The 16,159-nt window shown below is 41.7% G+C and overlaps 1 long non-coding RNA gene across 1 annotated transcript in view; it reads left to right on the top strand.

Annotated features, from left to right (window-relative positions):
- The window catches only part of LOC126237511 (uncharacterized), a 48,921-nt gene extending 34,832 nt beyond the window's left edge, over nt 1–14,089 (top strand). Inside the window, exon 3 of the long non-coding RNA XR_007545093.1 lies at nt 13,610–14,089. This is a non-coding gene — a long non-coding RNA (uncharacterized LOC126237511). The remainder of the gene's footprint in view (nt 1–13,609) is intronic.
- Nucleotides 14,090–16,159: the final 2,070 nt, after the last annotated feature.

Genomic DNA, 16,159 nt, shown 5'->3' with positions numbered 1-16,159 from the left:
GCTTCTGCCTTGGTGCCAATGATGGTCGTATGCGTGTTTGGCGCCGTGCAGGTGAGCGCCACAATCAGGACTGCATACGACCGAGGCACACAGGGCCAACACCCGGCATCATGGTGTGAGGAGCGATCTCCTACACTGGCCGTACACCACTGGTGATCGTCGAGGGGACACTGAATAGTGCACGGTACATCCAAACCGTCATCGAACCCATCGTTCTACCATTCCTAGACCGGCAAGGGAACTTGCTGTTCCAACAGGACAATGCACGTCCGCATGTATCCCGTGCCACCCAACGTGCTCTAGAAGGTGTAAGTCAACTACCCTGGCCAGCAAGATCTCCGGATCTGTCCCCCATTGAGCATGTTTGGGACTGGATGAAGCGTCGTCTCACGCGGTCTGCACGTCCAGCACGAACGCTGGTCCAACTGAGGCGCCAGGTGGAAATGGCATGGCAAGCCGTTCCACAGGACTACATCCAGCATCTCTACGATCGTCTCCATGGGAGAATAGCAGCCTGCATTGCTGCGAAAGGTGGATATACACTGTACTAGTGCCGACATTGTGCATGGTCTGTTGCCTGTGTCTATGTGCCTGTGGTTCTGTCAGTGTGATCATGTGATGTATCTGACCGCAGGAATGTGTCAATAAAGTTTCCCCTTCCTGGGACAATGAATTCACGGTGTTCTTATTTCAATTTCCAGGAGTGTAGTATCGGTAAACGTTATACTTGAAATCGGACTAAACTATTAATTGGGTTGCTTCACCGACCCCCTACTCAGAAGATATAGTTGCTGAACATAAAAAAAACCTTGAGACTCATTTCAAATATTTACCCCACTCATACAATTATGGTCGGTGGTGACTTCAATCTACCCTCGATATGCTGGAAAAATTATACGTTTAAAGCCGGTGGCAGGCATAAAACTTCATCTGATATTGCACTGAATGCTTTCTCAGGAAACTATGTTGAACAATTAGTTCATGATCCCACTCGAAGCGTAAATGTTTCTGAAAGCATACTTGACCTCTTAGCAATAAATAATCCCGGACAATTAGTGAGTATCGTGACGAATACAGGGATTAGCGATCACAAGGCAGTCGCTGCTAGGATGAATACGGTAACTCCTACAACCATCAAAAAGAAACGCAAAGTGTATCCATTTAAAAGAAGCTGATACAAATTTTCTTAACACCTGTTTAAGAGACAGTCTGCACTCCTTCCGATGTTATCATGTAAGCGTAAGAAAGCTGTGGAATGATTTCAAAGAGATAGTATCGATAGCAATTGAGATATATATACCACATAAATTAATAAGTGATGGTACTGATGCCCCATGGCACACAAAACGGGTCAGATCGCTGTTGCAGAAGCGGCGAAAAAAGCATGCCAAATTTATAAGAACGCAAAATGCCCAAGACTTCCAAAGTTTTGCCAAAGTTCAAAATATAGACGTAATCGCAACGAAACAGACTGACAAAGTAAGAGATGTAGGTCAAACTTCGGCCCCAGGCCTCTCAGCACACGACATAATATTCATGGCCTACTCTGTGCAGCACCCAAAGATCAAATCGCATTACATAACTTGTAGGAACATGAAACATATTGATCTTGACGCTCTAATAGCCGATTGCTCAGAAATCTCATGGCGTCAAATGATCAGAAAACGTAGAACCGATGGCCAAATTAATGAACTTGGTGGTAAACTCACTGTACTCTGTGACAAACATGTACCTGTACGCACAATCGGCGTATCAAAATCTCCTGCTCCGTGGCTGACAGCTGAATTACGTCAAATGATGAATAATAAGGATGCTGCCCACAGGCGTTTCAATGTAGATCCGAAACCCGATCGTTTCGAAGAATATAGAAAGCTACAAAACAGAGTGAAACAATTCATTCGCAATGCTAAAATCAGACACGCTCGCTTCCTTGTATCCAACGATCTGACGCTCATGACTCTGTGGAAGGATTTTCGTAGCTTGGGGGTCGAAAAGTCCAAATCGGAAACTGCTTTTCATGTCCCACCTAAAGAATTAAATGAATTCTTCTCTGCACCTTTGAATACCCATACGGCTGATAATTACCATCCGCAAGAATCCCCTAACTGGATAACTAATAACGATACCTTCCATCTAAAACACGTAACATAAAAACGGCAAGAAAAGCAATAATGAGAATCTCTTCTGATGCGATAGAGAATGAGAGTATCAGTATAACCATGATAAAGAACGTTGCCGATATCTTAGTACCCGTCTTAAATGACAAATTTAATTTTTCCCCCGTGAATGGAATATACCCCACTGCATGGAAAAGAAGCATAATTCGAGATATCCCTAAAATCGAAAACCTGCAACTGCCTAGTGATTACCGACCAATTAGCATACTGTCTGCTGTTTCTAAAGCCGATGAATATATTGTTCATGATCAAATCACTGAACACTTGCGTGAATTCAACCTCTATGACAAATTTCAATCCAGTTCCCGTAAGCACCACAGCACAAACACTGCTCTAATTAAAGTAACTGATGACCTGAAATATGCCTTAGACAGCCGAAAGGCAACAATATTGACGCTACTAGACTTCAGCAAAAGTTTGACACTGTTGACATATTGCTCAGAAAAATGCAACAGCTTAATTTTTCAGATAGTGCAATGAAATGGTTTGAAAGCTACTTAAAGACAGAGAGCAATGTGTTGTCTGTGTAAATGGAAAATCTTCCTGGAAACATGCCTCCTCAAAAGTGCCACAACGATCAGTCTTAGGAGCACTTTTGTTTTCCTTATATGTCCTCTTGTAAATATCATTTTTATGCCGACGATCTCCAGCTCTACCTAAGCGTCAGATCTGAAGATGTAAACACTCAATCGCTCAGATGAACGATGATCTGTCTTTAGTGGTGACATGGGCGAAAAACCTGGGGCTTCAACTAAATGCAAGAAAGACACAAGTAATCTTAATAGCTCATCAGAAATGAATAAGTTCAGACTTTCGCGAAGGGCTGCCTTCTATTCTGCTCTGTGGTATTCCAATACCATATCAGAAAACAGTTAAGAACTTGGGTGTAACCTTGGATGAACATCTCAACTGGGCAGTGGGCCGGAAGACGTCCGCTTGTCTCTATGCTCTCAAAAAATTGCGGAACTTATTCTCACAGGACGTGAAAATAAAATACAGTTAAAACTAACCACGAATGGCTGTGTGCGTTACATTTGCAACATTCATCCTGTTGGTGCTTCATACTTCCTACTGGGGTGGCTGCGGCAGGACAAATTGCGTGACTACCACACACTATGTCTAGTTCACTGGCTCCTCGTCGCGCAAGCACCCCGGTACCTTGCTTCAGAGATTAAACACTTTTAATGCCATCATAATAGAAACACGAGGTCACTGTTATTTGGTATCCTAACTGTGTCCACTCACAAAACAAAAAATCTTGCAAACTCCTTCTCAGTTGCTGCTGTCCGCCTTTGGAACAAACTACCTCTTACCCTGCGCAAAATTCAATACCCTACTGTTTTTAAGAAGAAGTGGAAGCATTTCCTACTTTCCTACTATCTTGCTCATAACGTTTTCCTCAAAATTAATGTACAAGGCCAATCCTCCCGTCAAATAACAAAGCTAGTGTCTCCTATTTACTCCTTTCTCTTCTTCCTCTTCATCTATCTCTGTTAGACACGCAATCGTCTTTTCCTTCATATTTCATTAATAATGTTTCATCATGTCAGTATCTTCTCCTCCCTTCACCATCAGTTTCTCTCATACCCCCTGCTGCTAGCGCTCCTATCTAAAATCTGTCTCTATCATAATGTGTAATTATGGCAGTACTTATCATCTACGAATATAAATCGTATATGTATGTGTTTCTCCAAGTGTGCCTTTGTAATTGTTTATTTCACCTTTTGTACTAGATGTAGTTTAACATGTCTACTGCTACATTTGAAAGTACAATAAGTAGAATGCCTGGTTATATGTAAGAGAGGACTTGATGGTCATAATCTTGCCAGGTTAAATAAATAAATAAATAAATATAGTGGCTACTTCAATTGCGAGTTGCTTTCAATAATTTCCACAACGAAACTCTGTCTCGAAATCTATCAGAAAACCCAAAGAGATTCTGGTCATACATAAAGTACACCAGCGGCAAGACCCAATCAACACCTTCACTGCGCGATAACAGCGGTGAAGTCATTGATGACAGTGCCACTAAAGCAGAGTTATTGAACACGATTTTCCGGAACTGCTTCACCAAAGAAGACGAAGTAAATATTCTTGAATTCCAATCAAGAACGACTGCCAAGATGAGGAACATAGAAATAGATATTATCGGTATCGCAAAGCTGCTTAAATCACTTAATGAAAGCAAGGCTTCCGGTCCAGATAGTATACTACTCAGGTTCCTGTCAGGGTATGCTGATACAGGAGCTCCATATTTAGCAATTATATACAACCGCTCGCTCACAGAAAGATCCTTACCTAAAGAGTGGAAAATTGCTCAAGTCACACCAATACCCAAAAATGGAAGTCGAAGTAATCCGTTGAGCTAGAGGCCCATATCACTAACGTCGATTTGCAGTAGTATTTTGGAACATATACTGTATTCCAACGCTATGAAGTACCTAGAAGAAAACGATTTATTGACACGTAGTCAGCACGAATTCAGAAAATATCGTTCTTGCGAAACACAAATAGCTCTTTATACTCATGACGTACTGAGTACTATCGACAGGAGATGTCAAATTGATTCCATATTTTTAGATTTCTAGAAGGCTTTCGACACCGTTCCTCACAAGCGTCTTCTAATCAAACAGCGTGGCTATGGAATATCGCCTCAGATGTGCAACTGGATCCGTGATATCCTGTCAGAAAGGTCACAGTTCGTAGTAATAGACGGAAAGCTATGGAGTAAAACAGAAATAATATCCGGAGTTCCCCAAGGAAGTGTTATAGGTCCTCTACTGTTCCTTATCTATATTAACGACAGAGGAGACAATCTCAGTAGCCGTCTTAGATTGTTTACAGATGATGCTGTCATGTACAGTCTTGTAAAGTCATCAGATGACCAAAACGAATTGCAAAATGATTTAGGTAAGATATCTGTATGGTGCGAAAAGTGGCAATTGACCCTGAATAAAGAAAAGTGTGAAGTTATCCACATGAGTACTAAAAGAAATCCGCTAAATTTCGATTGAGTGATAAGTCCCACAAATCTGAAGGTTGTAAATTCAACTAATTACAAATACCCTTAATTGGAACGATCACATAGATAATGTTGTGGATAGACCCACCAAAGACTGCGATTCATTGGCAGAACATTTAGAAGGTGCAACAGGTGTACTAAAGAGACTATATACACCACGCTTGTCCACCCTATTCAGGAAAACTGATGTGCGGTGTAGTATCAGCATCAGATGGGAATGACGGATGACATCGAAAAAGTACAAAGAAATACAGCCCGTTTTGTATTATCGCGAAGTAGGGGGGATAGTGCCACAGACATGACACGGGAATTGGAGTGGCAATCATTAAAACAAAGGCCTTTTTCGTTACGACGGGATCTTGTCATGAAATTTCGATCACCACTTTCCTCCTCCGATTGCGAAAACATTCTGTTGGAACCCACCTACGTAGGGAGAAATGATCATCACGATAAAATAAGAGAAATTAGGGCTTGCACAGAAAAATTTAAGTACTCCTTTTTCCCGCGCGCCGTTCGAGAGCTGAACGGTAGAGAGACACCTTGAAGGTGGTTCACTGAACCCTCTGCCAGTACTTAATTGTGAATAGCAATCACGTAGATGTAGTAACAGACCTCAGTAGCTTAAAAGTTACAATGAGCCCTTTGTTTTTTTACGACATTATTAAAATTAATGACATGTCACCTGAGGTTCTAAGCACAAGCAGTGTTCCATACTGTGGGGCAGCTTTAGTCATGGACAGGCTAAGGATATCAATCTCATCGATTTTAAAGATAACTTAAATGGGTGTCAACGTTGGAAAACCTTCATAGCACATCAACTGAAACTTAGAAACTCGTAAAGGAGTGTAGCTTTGCGCACAGAATAAGTTTAGACTTACGAATTTAGTTTACACTACCGGTGCAAGTAAAGAAAAAAGTTTGTCGAAGCTTCAACTGACTAAAACGTACCTGATGTCAGCAATGTGCCAGCCGTAAGTTTTGGTCTGTCAACGGTGTCGTTTGAACAAGAGCCAGCTGAGTGTTCCAATTTGAACGACGTCATACAGGAGTTCGCTGATGCCGAAGCAGGAAAAATATCTGTAGTGTAAGGAAAAGGGATGTCTGTAAGTTAAGTGAGGGACTTCTTTTAATCTGGTCTCCCTCCCATTGGTGAGGTGTAGGGGGACCATCTTCATCGTGTGAGGTTTACTCCGAAGTCGAGAAAAAGTACATAAAAATGAAATTGTTTTATTTGTTTTAAACATTGGTTAAAGCACTTGAATAAAAAATATTTATTTAGAAAGGGTATTAAACATTGTTTTTAAAGAGCGATTAAAAATGCTTTATTTTAAACATGACATCCCTGATAGATAGACAGAGACAGGACAAAGGGCTCCACGAAAAAAGGATGAGACTTTTGAGGTATCTCTAAAAAACTGACCTTTTATTGGTATATTATATACGGTAAATGTCACTGAACCTTTACTTACTTTGCAGACTAAAGACAGCAGTGTTTGGTTCTTCCTTTGAACCGTACTATTAAGAAGCTTTGAATCTCTTACTTATACGATCACTAAAAGAATGCTTGTCGATGAACTTCAGCTTAGTTTCCTTCTACAAACGATTAGCTTGTTACTCGTATGTGTATCGATTTGTCGATTTGTCTGCAGAATATCACGACTGACAACTGACTGACAAGCAACGATTTCGACCAGCGTGGCAGGAACTCTGCATATGAGTTGTGACGCTTGCGCAGCACGTTTCTGATAGTGAAATCCTGGGCGTGCACGTGTGCAAAGCGTACTGTTCACTTCAGATTCTCTATGAAGACTTGTGGGCACCTTAATATCGTCAAGGTTCGGGATTAATTTTATAACATAAAATGTTATATGTTACAAAAATGTATATTCTATTAGAAGTTATTATGAGACTCTCATTTGCCCAACACCTCCCACACTCCCACCACACTTTCCTTTAAATGATATTTCGTGTGATTTTCCCGCACCCCTCCCCCATTTTGGTCTCACGTAATTAATGGACGTGCACTAAGTGAGTAAACGTTTGTTAATCTTTAATTTCAGTTTTGATTTCTTTACATATGTCTTGCATTTTCGTTCGTTTACTTAATACAGACCTGTTGTATGGTAGGCCTACATTTGCTTTGTCTGACAGATGCCCATTGTTAGAGGTGCTGTTTCACATAGTATAGTCTGGTTAATTTTTCTTGTTTCCTCAGACTAGTCCCATAACTCTGCTGGGAATTCGTTGGCTTAATTCGAATCGTTTCTTCGCTTTTCAACTCCTGCTAGTGTATACGATCATCCGTTGATCACAACTGCAGTGAGAGTCGCTCAGTACGCACTAAACGCACTAAACAGCGATGCGTTTGTTTCCTTCTCTCTGTGGTGTGCTACGACTAAGTATCGCATATGAGAATAAACCTCTATGTAAATACGCGTTCTCGCGATACGTGCCTCTCGCGCACGTTGTTTACGCCACAGCAAGCAATCGATGATTTTTTTTAATCAGTCATTTGACTGATTTGATGTGGCTCGCCATGAATTCCTGTCTTGTACCAACCTCTTCATCTCAGAGTTGCACTGCAACCCACGTCCTCTGTTATTTACTGGATGTATTCCTCTTTCTTCCTCTACAGCTCCCTCTACTACCATGGAAGTCATTCCCTGATGTCTTAACAGATGACCTGTCATCCTGTCCCTTCTTCTTTTCAGTGTTTTCCATATTTGCTTTCCTCTCCGATTCTGCGCAGAACCTCCTCATTCTGTACCTTATCAGGCCACCTAATTTTCAACATTCGCCTGGGGCACCACATTTCTTCGATTCTCTTCTGCTCCGGTTTTCCCAAAGTCCATCTTTCACTACCGTACAATTCTGTGCTCCAAACGTACATTCTTAGAAATTTCTTCCTCAGATTATGGGTCGTGTTTGATACCAGAAGACTTCTCTTGGCCAGCAATGCCCTTTTGGCTAGTGCTGTTCTCGTTTTAATGTCCTCCTTGCTCCGTCCGTCATTGGTTATTTTGCTGGCTGGGTAGCAGAATTCCTTCACTTCATCTACATCGTGACCATCAATTCTGATGTTCAATTGTCGCTCTTATTATTTCTGCTGCTTCCCATAACTCTCGAATTTCTTCCACTTACTCTCTATCAGTAGTCTGAACTCATTAGACTGTTCATTCCATTCACCAGAACATGTAATTCTTCTTCACTTTCCCTCACCATAGCAATGTCATCATCGAATCGTATAAGTGATATCCTTTTACCATGAATTTTAATCCCACTCCCGAACCTTTCTTTTATTTCTATCATTTCTCCTTAGATGTACAGTTTGAACAGTAGGGGCGAAAGTCTACGACCCTGTCCTACACCCATTTTAATCCTAGCAGTTCACTCTTGTCAGTCCACTCTTATTACCCCTTCTTGGATCTTGTACATACTGTATGTTACCCGTCTCTCTCTATAGCTTTCGCCCTATTTCTCTCAGAATTTCGAACATTTTGCACCATTTTACATTGTCGAACGTTTTTTTCAGGACGACAAATCCTATGAACGTGTCTTGATTTTTCTTTAGTCTTGTTTCCATTATCAACCTCGGTGTCAGAATAGCCTCTCCTGCGCCTTTGCCTTTCTAAAGCCAAACTGATCGACATCTAGGACATCCTCAATTTTTTTCCATTCTTCTGTAAATTATTCTTGTCAGCATCTTGGTCGCATGATCTGTTAAGCTGATTGTGCGATAATTCTCGCTCTTGTCAGCTCTTGCAGTCTTCCGAGTTGTGTTGATGATATTCTTACGAAAGTCAGATGGTGTGTCGCCAGACTCATACATTCTATACATCAATGTGGATAGTCACTTTGTTAACATTTCCCCAATGATTTTAGAAATTCTGTTGGAATGTTAGCTATCCCTTCTGCCTTATTTGATCTTAAGTCCTCCAAATGTGTCTTCTGATTCTAATACGGGATTCCCCATCCCTTGTAAATCGAATCCTGTTTGTTCTTCTATCTCATCAGACATATCTTCCCACTTATAGAGACATTCAGTGTACTTATTTCACCCATCCCTCCTGTCCTCTGCATTTAACAGTGGAATTCCCGTTGCACTCTTAATGTTACCACCCTTGCTTTTAATTTCACCGAAGGTGGTCTTGACTTTCCTGTATGCTGAGTCAGTTCTTCCGACAATCTCACATCTTTTTCGATTTTTTCACATTTTTCATGAAGCAATTTCGTCTTAGCTTCCCTGCACTTCCTATCTATTTCATTCTTAAGCGACAGGTATTCCTGTATTCCTGAATATCCTCAAACAGTTTTGAACCTCCTTCTTTTTTTCATTACCTGCAGTATTTCTTCTGTTACGTGTTTTTTTTTTTTTTGCACTTACCTTCTTTGTACATAAGTCTTTCTTTCTAAATTGTGTGTCTGCACTTTTCAGAGACGTCCATTCCTTTTCAACTGTACTACCTACTGAGCTATTCCTTATTGCTATATCTATAGCCGTAGAGAATTTCAAGCGTACCTCGTCGTTCCTTTATACTTCTGTATCCCACTTCATTGCGTATTGATTTTTTGTGATTAGTCTGTTAAACTTCAGCCAACTATTCATTACTACCGCATTGTGATGTGGGTCCATATCTGCTCCTGCGTATGTCTCACAATCCAGTATCTGATTTCGGAATCTCTGTCCGACCATGACGTAATCTCACTGAAATGACCCCCTATCACCCGGCCTTTTCCAAGTATACCATTACCTCTGGTGATTCTTACTATTAATAGCTGAAATTTATTCTAGAATTCAGTCTTCCTCCTCTTTCATTCCTTGTTCGAAGCCCATATTCTCCTATAACCACCCGGGTCTGGGGATGTAGAAGACGCAGACGCTCATCGATTCTCATGTGGTCCGTCGTCAGACGTCTGGAGGCTCGCGCGGTGTATCTTGGCTTTCCTTGCCAGACAGACACCTGCTCAGATCACTTTCCTGACCCTTTTGTTTCCGGATGTGATTCATTACTCTGCAACAAAAACTAACACTGTGAACTGGATAACCGGTCATACGGTTCGCCACCTTCATGGCCCCAATGAAAAATCAGGATTAGGTTATTGGAATTACCTTATCGATCGACACTGTGCCCTTGTTCGCAACCCCAGCAGATACAAGCAGTCCCTTTAAAATTTTCTACAGAGCCCCTTTCATGACCCGCCTTCCAGCTGGAACGTCCATGCGATGAGATGCTGATCCTATTTTGCCGACATGATGTTCTGAACGCACAACAAACGGAATCTCCATTAAAATTTCGAGAAGACACGTTTGGATCTTCTGTCAATCGGAAGGCGCTAGCTATTCCTGGAATTCTGGTACATAGACTAATTTAATAAAAAACGTTCAAAAAATAAATAACATAAAAATATGTCGCTGTTGTTGTGGTGTTCAGTCCTGAGACTGGTTTGGTGCAGCTCTCCATCCTACTCTATCCTGTGCAAGCTCCTTCATCTCCCAGTAAGTACTACAGCCTACGTCCTTCTGAATCTGCTTAGTGTATTCATCTCTTGGTCTCCCTCTACGATTTTTACCCTCCACGCTGCCCTCCAATACTGAACCTTATAAATATATAAATAAATAAAAGGAAATAAAAATGTTCTTACGAAAAACGGAAAAAACAAAAAATGCAGTTAAATAAACTAAAAAAAACAAAAGCCCTTAAAAAGGGGTAGCATCTTTGATTAGTAATGAAAATGTCCTCGGTCCTGGGTTCAGAAACCACCAGTGGTTAAATTTTAGTTCATAATCAGCATTCCGACATAAGGAGTCACCCTCATTCTGGCCACGGCGTTATCAAAGAGGGTGGAGGAGCGGATTGAGGTTCATGTCATCTTCTTGTCATTGTGATCGGAAACTGCCCCTAAAGGCAAAAGAATCAGCAATGATGGATGGCACGAGGATGCAGAAGGGAATGTAAACCACTGCATTAAAGACACATAATGTGTATCCAAAGGCCATTGGTCTGTAATTGAAAAAGTGTCATGGCCTCTCTGTTGGCAAAAGATTCGGGAATAATCACTCTATTCGTGTCTGCGGGAAGGGACTGCCAAAGGGAAGGTGACCATGAGGAAAAGATTGAATACCCAACTGCGGGATACTGTTCTTCGTGACGCGGCGAGGGATGTCAGAAGCTTGAACGTGGTAGGGAAGCTAGAAAATCTTAAAAGGGAAACGCAGCGTCTCAATGTAGATGTAGTAGGGGTCAGGGAAGAGAAATGGAGAGAAGACAAGGATTTCTGGTCAGATGAGTATAGGGTAATATCAACAACAGCAGAAAATGGTACAATGGGAGTAGGATTCCTTATGAATAGGAAGGTAGGGCAGGGGGTCTGTTACTGTGAACAGTTGAGTGATATGGTTATTCTTAAGGGAATTGACAGCAAACCAACACCGACAACGATAGTTCAGGTGTACTTGCCGACGTCGCAAGCTAGAGATGAAGATACAGAAAAAGTATGTGAAGATATTGAAAGGGTAATACAGTAGGTAAATGGAGATGAAAATCTAATAGCCATGGCGGAGTGGACTGAGGTTGTAGGGGAAGGAGCAGAAGAGGCTATCCATGCGAAGTGTAAACCTTGAGCGTTGGAAGTACTGCCAGGTCTGTACTCGCCATTACTCTCCCCGTGGTGGTCATGGTGGTTGTACCTCCGCATCGCACACTCATCTCTGCTAAGAGAACTAGAAAAACTGAACAGGTTTTATTCGTGTTCACGGTGGGAGAGAAAACTTAATTTTGGAGCTACAATTTAATCTGTGTTACACTATAAAAGTTTCCCTTCTGTTTTACCGAGTGATGCCACTATACCCGGCTGTGATCTTAAGGAGGTTCTCGAGTCAGAAAACGTATGAGTAAGAGTGATACCTGGAAATAAGACGTTATGGACGGATAACATTGTGAAAAAGGCTGACTATATCTGAAAACAAAGGATGATGCGGAGGGTGGGGCAGGAGTTGGGAAGGGGAGGATCTTGAAATTTTCCCCCTGGGCATGAAAATCCCTGGAGCCGACCCTCACCCCGTTTTTTCATTTCCCACACTTAGAGCCGACTGCGACGCTGTTATGCCGGAATTTAAACCTTGTTAACATAAAAATTGACGACAGTAACCTCAGTTAAAGTTAAACGAGGACGTTTGTTATGGTTAAAGTTGACCAAGGTCGGAACTGCTAATGGTCAACGTTTCATTTACTTAAAAGCCTACACTACAGGCACATACCTTCAGCAAACTTCCTAACGCTTAAATTTATATTATAACTTCAGAAATTAAAGTTTTTCATAAATCATTTTCATGATATCGCCAGTCTGCATTTTGCATCCTCAGAACTTCTGTCATTGTCAGTGCGAGACTAGAAATGGAATTTTCGAATGATGTCATATCAGCTGACGAATTTGCGACCAGCGTCATATAATTCTATTAGAAACAGAAGTTTTCTTTAGCATGTAAATGAGGTTAGCTAAAGGCAGATAGAAACATAAACATTATGCACTGTCATTTACTTTGATCAATATTAGTGATATAAAAGTATCATAGGCTTCCATATGCTATTATAAATAAGCACAGGGTACGGTAATTTTCCTTGTAGTTTTGATCAGTTAATCTTGTAATCATATTACTTGTACATTAGATGTGTTGCATACATGCAGGGCGTTACGTAGTTTCCATCGCTTTATTTGCAAATGGAATCTGTCTCTGACTACTGTACATTCTTCGAGAAGCGGTGAGCCGTTTACGAACCGAGAGAGAATATATGAAGGGCTGTGTAACCTACGGAAAAATTTTATTCCACATAATTGTCTTGTCTGTTAATTAAAAATAAACAGTATTTGCAGAAAATTTCAAATTTTATTCGCCAAATGCTGATGTGTGATGTGAGACATAAGGAAGGTGGAGTTCAAATAAAACAGCTGCAACTGAAAAATGAAATTCAAAACAAAAACATATAAGACATCGCTACAATACTTTGTTGAGCTTATGTAAAACACATCTCTGTTATTCATAAGCAACTCTCACACTTATCAATAACAGCAGGAAAATCTTCCATTTGATCATGATTAAGAGTGCTGTACTGAGTAAAAATAGCATTAATAATTCTATAGATTTTATTTTTTGTGCATGTAAGCCATACTTGCATCAAAAGTGATTATTTATATGGCTATCGAACTATAGTTTTGTTAGACAGCAGCCCTAGTCACTGCATATATATTTGTTACATAAATAACAGAAAACAGTACACACCTGACATATTCTTCCTTTCATTTTAGTTGAGTGTCTCTAACGCGTTATCAGTCACGTATAAAAATGTTTTAAACGTATTTGTCCATCACTTGACACCTTTTCTAACTATGTTGTGCTTTTGTATACTTTCAGAAATCCTGTCATACAAGGCGTTACGACAGAGGCCGTGGCTACGCATGCAACAAGCTGACTTCTTCCCCTGCAGGGAGAGGTCTTCTACATCCAAGTATACAGGCTCATATCCGCTTACACACCACGTTTCCGTCGGCTGCAACAACATAAGAAACTGTGGCAGTGGCATACTTAACATTACCGGTATCTGTGAAAAGATACTGCATGATAAACAAACCCACTGCTGACGTATTGACGCTGAAGGGCATAAAAGTTACTTAAAACATACTATTCTTCATTTTACGCAGAGTGACTGAAATTATAGCTATAGAAAATATCTAAAAGATTTCTAAAACTAGCAAGAAGAAATACAGTACACCAAATAAGAAAATTAAAATTTTCTTAGCTCTAGGGAACAGGGTTAGAGGAGCGTCTATTTTTGATGACTGCCTAATTTGTAAATATACTCTTATCAGAATTTTGTTTGAGTATTTATGTAAACAAAGCAACTATATATGAATAAAGTATTTTTCTCTTTTGAAGTGAATAGACTGAAAACATTCTTTTATTCACATTTCTAAGTGTCCCTTGTACAAAAACTATGGCTTAAACTTACTTTACTTAACTCACGAGTATAACTGGCAGTTGTTTTACAGGTTTTAAGGTATTCCTTAGACGATTTTCCTACTGTGGTATCTGAAGACGGTCAATGTAGGCCGAAACCGGTTATGATGGTGTCATACCCTGTGACTGTCTGGGGTAAAAGGAAATCCACAATAAGTCATTCACTAATCACCTTGTACGGAATGTCGTTTCTTCCCAACCCCATTCTCTTACTCAGGGTACATGGCATGGTAGTATGATTCTGCACGGCCGAGCAAACGATATGTCGAGCCTCTCGGGCGCTAGTTATGTGGGGCCGTTAATACCCTGCACGGCGTTGAGAAAGGGCTTCCCACACCCACATAACCCATCCATGTCACGATAGTCGTCGTATCGAGACAGCGTGAAGAGCAAACTTCGTAACGATAGGCCACGATCCTTCGATGCTGACTTCCAATGGTCGTTTCTCGTTTTTAAACGAGGCATTACGCGTTCTTCTCACAAATAAGCAACATTCACAGCAACCAGAAACCGGCTACTTAGTCTCTGCTTGTATACAGAACACAGACGGCGTAGTCAACAGTGAAACGTGAGTGAAGACAGGAGATTAGAGTTGGTGGAGCATGGGCATGCGCGTTACGTGGGTGACAGTGCCGCTGTTGAGCGTGATGTTGCGATAGGCGGTCGGGGCGACGATGGCGACCCTGACGTTGACGCGCAGCACGTGCACGTTGAAGAAGCCGAGGAAGGCGAGCAGCAGGAGCAAGTAGGGCCACCGGCCCCTCGCCTTCCACACGGGGCCGCGTCTTTCCTTCCTTGCTGCAACACACAACACCGACACACCTCAGTAAACTGTCCCAGCACGAGTCAAACGTTTATCTGACAATAATGCCAATACCCATACAAGATGATAATGACATGTTGCTGTAGTACTCGAGGCATCTACAACTTGTTTCTTCTGCTCGTGGTCTAGTGGTAACCATGACCAAGCGCGTCACGTCTGCACTAGGACACTTTGTGAGCCGTGGTCACGTCTTCAAAGTGAAGTGTGACGCTTTGACACTCCCTAAGAAACACTGTGGCTTAAATGTCACGGATGTCAGCAAAGAAACACACCGTTATATCTTTCCAGTGAGTAAAATCAATGGAAAAAGGGGAACAGTATTCCTGCAGCACATATAGTGAATAGCCAAAGAAACTGATAAACCTATCTAATATCGTGTAGGGCCCCCGCGATCACGTAGAAGCGCCGCAATACGACGTGGCATGGACTCGACGAATGTCTTCCGTAGTACTGAAGGGAATTCACACCATGAATCCTGCAGGGCTGTCCATAACTCCATAAGAGTAAGAGGGGGTGGAGATCTCTTCTGAACAGCACTTTGCAAGGCATCCCAGATATGCTCAATAATGTTCATGTCTGCGGAATTTGGTGGCCAGAGGAAGTGTTTAACCTCAGAAGAGTATTCCTGGAACCGCTCTGTAACAATTCTTGACGTGTGGGGTGTAGCATTGTCCTGCTGGAATTGTCTAAATCCGTCGGAATGCACAATCAACGTGAATGGAGGCAGGTAATCAGATAGGATGCTTACGTGTGTGTCACCTGACAGAGTCGTTCAGATGGTTCAGATGGCTCTGAGCACTATGGGACTTAACATCTGAGGTCATCAGTCCCCTAGACTTAGAACTACTTAAACCTAACTAACCTAAGGACATCACACACATCCATGCCCCAGGCAGGGTTCGAACCTGCGACCGTAGCAGTTGCGCGGTTCCTAACTGAAGCGCCTAGAACCGCTCGGCCACAGCGGCCGGCGACAGAGTCGTATCTGGACCTATCAGGAGTCTCGTATAACTCCAACTGCACATGTACCACACCATTACTGACACTCCACCACCTTGAACAGTCCTTTACTGAGACGCAGCGTCCATGGATGCTTGAGGTTGTCTTCATACCCGCACACGTCT

The sequence above is a fragment of the Schistocerca nitens genome, chromosome 2 (genome assembly GCF_023898315.1).
Source record: "Schistocerca nitens isolate TAMUIC-IGC-003100 chromosome 2, iqSchNite1.1, whole genome shotgun sequence".
Lineage (NCBI taxonomy): Eukaryota > Metazoa > Arthropoda > Insecta > Orthoptera > Acrididae > Schistocerca > Schistocerca nitens.
The sequence above is the reverse complement of the archived record's forward strand: the minus strand, read 5'-3'. Positions and strand labels throughout refer to the sequence as shown.